This window comes from Palaemon carinicauda, chromosome 28 (assembly GCF_036898095.1).
Source record: "Palaemon carinicauda isolate YSFRI2023 chromosome 28, ASM3689809v2, whole genome shotgun sequence".
Taxonomy (NCBI): domain Eukaryota; kingdom Metazoa; phylum Arthropoda; class Malacostraca; order Decapoda; family Palaemonidae; genus Palaemon; species Palaemon carinicauda.
In genome coordinates this window covers 20,545,089-20,551,280 of record NC_090752.1, presented here as the reverse complement: position 1 = coordinate 20,551,280, position 6,192 = coordinate 20,545,089, and the positions used below count along the sequence as shown (strand labels likewise).

At 37.2% G+C, this 6,192-nt stretch overlaps 2 pseudogenes; both read left to right on the top strand.

Moving 5' to 3' along the window:
* The first annotated feature begins 493 nt into the window (after positions 1-493).
* On the top strand, positions 494-6,141 carry LOC137621472 (uncharacterized; annotated as a pseudogene).
* LOC137621473 (uncharacterized) lies at positions 3,313-4,671 on the top strand (annotated as a pseudogene).
* Positions 6,142-6,192: the final 51 nt, after the last annotated feature.

Genomic DNA, 6,192 nt, shown 5'->3' with positions numbered 1-6,192 from the left:
CATGCTACCCGAAATGCACGAACACTTATTTCTCCCTAATCCATACCCTCATCCCACATAATTGCACTATCAAAAGCTGGTCTACGAGGATACATAATTGGTATTAGGAGAAGTTCTTGACCCATCTTTTGGCTATGGCTGGATGAATGAGAGGCTGGACGGACGCCCCGTCTCCTATGAAGATTCCCTAATTCACATTACTAAGGAAAGGTTCAATGGTTATAATTTGAGCCTTCCATTTTCTTTTTTTCGGGACACTCATAAAAATTCCTTTCATGAAACGGGTCTTTGAAAGCAATCAATGACCAAACACACGATGAAACAATTTTTTTTTTTTTTTTTTTTCGTACAAGTGTGCCCATTACAACCTAATCTTTCAATATAGACTCCTCCTCCTCCACCAAGTGCGTCCCCCTTCTCCGACCTAGACGCGGTCCGTGGCCATCCCCCAGTCTCTGATGACTGGCACTGCGTCCTTCTGGATCAGCCCCTTCTCCCACAGAAGAGGTATATATACACTTCTTGTCCCGTGAAGTAATCAGACAGAGTTTCCCCGACACTCTGCGACGCTCCCCTCTCTTATCAGCTATCCTCTTACATACAAGGTTCGTATGGAAGCCTTCGTTTTTAGATACCTTCTTCATTCTGTTTGATTTATGCTAACACCCAGTGATCAGAATCTATTGAGTGATATGTGAAAAAGAAAGAAAAATGTGATATGTGGATGAATATGCTAAGTGATGGAAAAGATTGAAAAATGACATGGACTTAAAAGATACAAATATTGGAAAGAATATATGAAAATTAACGTGACTTTTATTGACACTTCAAATTGCCTCACGGAACTATCTTTACTTTCACTGCAACACAAGTCAACTGCTGTTTTCATCATCTTACACGGCTACCAGCTGTCTAGATTTATTGGAGATTGATTGCCTGTATTGTGCTCTTGATTTTCACTGCCTTTTGTTTAATTTAAGCTCACTTTTTATAACTACTCAGAGGATAAGTAGGGTTTCACCCACGCAACTCTTTATGTTGCATGAAGCTCGTAACAATCGTTCTAGTCCCGTATTTCTTATTCCTTGAAAAGTAGTAACATTGTAAATATCTTCTGGCCTCATTGAGTTTATTAATAACAGAGAAACGCACACGCAAAACTTGATTTGACTAACTGTTTTACACCACAGTTTGCTTATCTCCATCGGTCAGTCCACCCCTTCAGAAGTAACATATCACATGCCCATTTGCATATCACGGACTTTCTGAATTTATCCCATTGTGAAGGTAAAAGGGCTTTTCTTTTTTTCTTTCTTTTTTTTTTTGAGAGAGAGAGAGAGAGAGAGAGAGAGAGAGAGAGAGAGAGAGAGATTGCTCTTTAAAAACATAATTAGATCAGTACTTCTAAAATAAATCTTTTCTACGGGCCTTTCATCATTATCATCACTTTTATCATCAATGAGAGAGTGCGTAGTAAGTCATAGATGTAGCCTACATCTTTCTATTTTGACTTTGGGTCCCTCTGATGTCAGGTGATGCAGCAGTCATCTCTGTTCAAGCATGAGTGACTTCACGCTAACGGTAATCAGGCCTCACCGAAAGCCCTGCATTATCACAGAATCTGGGACCATTAATAACAACGAAGGATGTCTGTCACAACTTTAGTATTTCACCATTTTAGTTATTGAAATCGGGAAAAATCAATGAATCATACAGTAGGATATTTCGGCTTCCGTTTGCTTCCATCAACAAATGGATAGTACTTTTAATGTCATCATGATTAGGCAAATAAGAAAAGAATTAAGTTGTTTTAGACCTCATTCATCGGTCATGCCGGGTATACAATATATTGCTATGGTACCTATTTTACTCGCATTGACCTGGACTCCGTTACAAACAATGGTGAGTCGTTAAAATCATGCGATATAAAGATATGTCAATGTTCACAGTTGCACTTTTTTGTCCTATCATTTATGTGAGGTGAAACGGAAACATAGCGTGTATGTGTATATATACACTGTATATATATATATATATATATAGCATACATATATACATATATACATATATATATGATATATATATATACATATATATATATATATATATACATATACAGTATACATATATATACACACACATATATATATATATATATAATATAATATATATATATATTATATGTGTGTGTGTGTGTGTGTGTGCGTGTATACAAATATATATATATATATATATATATTATTATATATATGTATATATATGTATATATTTATGTGTGTGTGTGTGTGTATATATAGTATACATATATGATATGATTCATGTCAGTAAATAAAGAATAATGATCACAGAAAAGGCTAAACAGGTAAAGATGCTCTATTTGGAAACTGATCACTGATGCCGATACAAATCTCTATAAATTGTACATACCTGAAACGATTACGATTTCCTTTGACCGATTCCATGTAAATTTGCCATCACTGATTTGATCACTTGTTTCTTATTGCAGTCTTAAAGGGATATTATTACGTTCGGTCCCGATCGTTACATTTATAACTAATATTATGCAAATATTCTTTTGAAGCATCGACTCAAATATTAATAAAGATTTTGATCCTAAGAGGAAATCCTTCACATCACCACATTACACTTATTTAGTCTCTCTCTCTCTCTCTCTCTCTCTCTCTCTCTCTCTGCTATTGGTATTAGGTTGATAATATTTAAGTTATTTAGTTGATGTTAGAATTAACGACAAAGAATCTTCCTTAAGAATTAAGACGCTAAAAGTTTCACTACTTTTTAAGCACACTTTGAAATTTATCAAAGGTGAAAAAAGAAAAAAAAATAGTATGCAGACCTAAGGTTTGAAAGTAAAAGTAGAAAGAATATATATTACACAGTCATATACCTGTGCATAGCAAATCCTGGTATTTTATCCTGTTAAATGCATTGATAACAACTTTCAAGAAAATAAAGACTTTATTGGGGATGGAGTAGTTTTGTATTTATTTTTTTCTGATCTAGAATAAAAGAACAATCATTGCGAAATCATTCCTGAAGTCTGAAGGAAAAATATTTTTGCTTTCAAACCTTTAATGATACTCAGATTCAGCTGCTATTGATTCCATTCGAAGTCTGTGTCCTGCATCTCATCTGGGCGATAAAGTCCCTCCCGGTAAACCCACAAAGTAGCAAATGGGAGAAATTGCACAGAGGGAGCGGCGAGTGATTGGACTTTATTCCCAAATGAGTTGCTGAGACGCGGGGCTTCCAATCACCGCTGACTCTAATCTGTGGAATTTCTCTCTTTGCAGAATGTGGTATTTTACGGTGTCGCTGTTGCTGCTTGCTTTGGCCTCGGCCTCTCCACAAGGAGGATATCTACCTCCAACGCGCCCTGGTCCCTGCCCCGCCTGTCACCTCCCAAGTTTTTGATACAAGGGTCCAAACCTCTTTTGTAGTTCAAACAGTTAACAATGCTAATACGCAGTATGTCACAACGACTATTGTACGGCAGCAAGTGGTTCCGACCACTATCTTCAGCACTCGGGTTGAAACTAGACCTCAAATCCAGACTAGCGTTGTTCAACAAACAAACAGTAGTTTTTAATAACAGAGTGATAACACAAACAATCCCTAGTCCCCCCCAGTTCAACAGACACGCTTTGTTACCACAACGAGAGTTGTTCCTCAAGTTAGCTATGTGACACAGACTCAAGTGCAAACTCAAGTTGTACCCGTTGAAGTTACACGAACCCAAATACAAACAATCAACCAGCAGTCACGAATTATAGAACTGAATTCCGCCAAGAGACCAGAGTTGTTTCTATCCCAGGTCAGGATGTTGTTAGGACTAGAGTACAGACTGTTGTGCAAACTTCTATTATCAGAAGTCAAGCAGCAGGAAATACACGCTTTATTACATCTACACAGGTACAAGAGCAGGTACAAACAACTGCTATTAGAGGGTCAAGATGTTCTCTTGACAAGAACTGTTCCAAGTCAACAAATAATCCCTTTCACCACATTTAAACACAAGATTCGAAAATGCCATTGCTACTAGAGAGCAGGTTGTTACAAGGACCAATGTTCAAACTCAGACTGTGGTACAGACTCAGTTTGTCACACAAGAGGTTGTGAGCACTCAAGTTGTACCAACAACCATCTACACAACTCTCATCCAAACTAGAGTACAACCATTCACAGAGGTCCAGACTGTATATACCCACCCAATATAATACCCCCATCTGCTCCGGTACAGACCCGTGAGGTGACCCAAACCTCCTTTATACAGGTGCCGGGTAGAGACCAAATAATAACTAGTCAAGTTGTTCAAACCCAACAGCAGCAGCAAGTTATCTATACGACTGTGAATAATAATCAGCAAATCACTGTAACACAAACAGTAACAGGCCAATGCTCACAAGCTGGATATAATTATAATACGCCATCTAATCCTTTAACATTTGGTTGAAGACCCATATTTTTTGTTTTTGTTTAAAGGAAGACTTCCTCTTTAGTTTTAAAATTATTTGAAATATTAATACCTACTTGCTGCATGTAAGCTAGATATCCTCAATACCGCAGATATATACATTGGTTATTATTCTATTAAAACATTCAGATGAAGTCCTCTGTATTTATATATAAGAAATAAAAATCTTGAACACTTCATTGTCCATTTCACTATCTTTATTAAAAAGAAAACTCCCACAATTCATACTGGTAAGTTTAAATGAGATTTTTTTTTTCAGTGTAATATCTCCAAAAATAATACATGATTATAGAATAAAATCAATTTCATTGTTCTTGCAGGATGAAGGTGTTATTGCTGATAACTATTCTGGGTTGCACTTTAGGAGAACGTGTGAGCCGTGTCTCTCGACAAGTATTTGGCAATGCTCTAGGATCAGGAAATGGTTACCTGCCGCCTGTTACTGATCACTGCGTACCTTCAACCATCTACCGTACTCAAACACAGTATTCCACTCAAGTCATCCCAACAACTGTATACAATACTCAAGTACAATATGTTACTCAGACTTCTGTAAGAACACAACAAGTGTTTACAACTATATTTTCACAAGTCGTCAGCACTCAAGTTGTTCCTCAGATTCAGTATAGGACGGTGACTGTTACTCGTACACAAGAAAATGTTCAAACTCAGGTAATCACTCTGCCTCCACAGATTAATTATGTAACACAAACACAGGAAGACTTCCGTACTCAAGTGCAGTATCAAACTCAGTTTGTTACAAGGACACAACAGGTACCTACTACTGTTACTAGAAATGTAATATCAACACAGGTTGTACCTCAACAAGTAATTAGTACTATTTTCCAGACACCAGACTGTAACAAGGACACAGCAACTACCTGGACAAACTAGGACCATAGAAAGTACCCAGTACAGTACAATTTACTCTACTATTGTGCAACCAGGTCAAGATATTGTCAGAACTCAATACGTAACAAGAACAAATTATCGTACCCAAACCATTACCCAACCAGGTCAGACTCAGTATGTAACATCTACACAAGTTATTCCAGTTACTACTACTATATTCTCCGAACAAGTTGTGACTAGAACTCAAACGCAGTTTGTGACAAGAACACAGTTCCAGCAACAGGTTTCTACCGTTGTAAGAACTCAACAGGTGCCACAGTATGTTACTAGAACTATCACTGTTCCTCACAGGTAGTAAGTACTGCTTTTTCAACCCAGTCGTCCCCCACAACCATTTACCGTCAGCAGACGATACCAACTGTAGTTAATCTCCCTGTACAGACTCAGTATGTCACAATAACTCGCACAGATGTTCGTACCCAACAGCTTCCTGGACCAAACTCGCACTCAGTTTTTGACAAGCACATTCTTTAACACCAACTATGTAACCTCAACTGTTTTCAATACAGGATATAATACTGTTACTGCTACTTCAACAATTCAGCCGCAGTGTAATAGTGGTTACAACTATCCTACCCCTTCTCAATCTTTCAATCCATACGGTCGCTAAGATAAGTTTTATTCATATAAACATTGTTAGGGAGTGTTTTCAATAAAATACCTATTATTATATGGTCTATTGGACAATAATTCTCATGTGAGTTTTTGTGTATATTTAATAAAGTAACTGTGAACAATGTCTTTGAATAACCTTTCATCAAATGGAAGAAAGGAGGGTGGTGAGAATT